Genomic DNA, 1,087 nt, shown 5'->3' with positions numbered 1-1,087 from the left:
CACACACACACACACACACACACACACACACACACACACACACACACACACTCACACACACTGGCATGAAGCACAGAAACGTGAGCAAACACTGTTATAGATTAATAGATTAACCTCCTAATTAACAGTAAGGAAACATCGTTACGGTAAGTGTTGACCAATGGTTGAGGCTTTGTGGTGGAGACTGAAGTGGGGGAGGGGGTGAAGGGGAAAATAAATTTACACAGTTGAATAGAGCAGGCTAGGCGATAGAGAGAGGGAGAGAGAGAGAGAGAGAGAGAGAGAGAGAGAGAGAGAGAGAGAGAGAGAGAGAGAGAGAGAGGCAAAGAAATAGAGACAGAGACAGCGGCAGATAAAAACAGAGAAATAGAAAAAAAAGATAGTGACACAGAGAAAGAGAAAGACAGAAAAAGAGAAACAGAGACAGAGACAGTGACAAACAGAGACAGAGGCAGAGATAGCGACAGAAAGAAACAGATAAATAGAGACAGAGACAGAGACAGAGAAACTGCGACAGACAGAAACAGAGAAATTTAGACAGAGAAATTGACAAACAGAGACAGAGACAGCGACGGACAGAGACAGAGACAGATAGAGACAGAGACAGAGACAGAGACAGAGAAACAGAGACAAGGACAGAGATTGAGACAGAGAAACAGAGACAGAGACAAACAGAGACAGAGACAGAGAAACAGCGACAGACAGAAACAGAGAAATTTAGACAAAGAAAATGACAAACAGAGAAAGAGACAACAACAGACAGAGAGAGAGAGAAATAGACAAAGAGACAGAGACAAACAGAGACAGAGACATACAGAGACAGAGACAAACAGAGACAGAGACATACAGAGACAGAGACAGAGACAGAGACATACAGAGACAGAGACAAACAGAGACAGAGACATACAGAGATAGAGACAGAGACATACAGAGACAGAGACAAACAGAGACAGAGACAAACAGAGACAGAGACAAACTAAACTGAGACAGAGACAGACACACAGAGACAACGACAGACAGAGACAGAGAAAATGCCAAACAGAGAAAGAGACAGCTACAGTCAGAGACAGAGACAACGACAGACAGA

This window comes from Aplysia californica, unplaced genomic scaffold, assembly GCF_000002075.1.
Source record: "Aplysia californica isolate F4 #8 unplaced genomic scaffold, AplCal3.0 scaffold00523, whole genome shotgun sequence".
NCBI lineage: Eukaryota > Metazoa > Mollusca > Gastropoda > Aplysiida > Aplysiidae > Aplysia > Aplysia californica.
The sequence above is the reverse complement of the archived record's forward strand: the minus strand, read 5'-3'. Positions refer to the sequence as shown.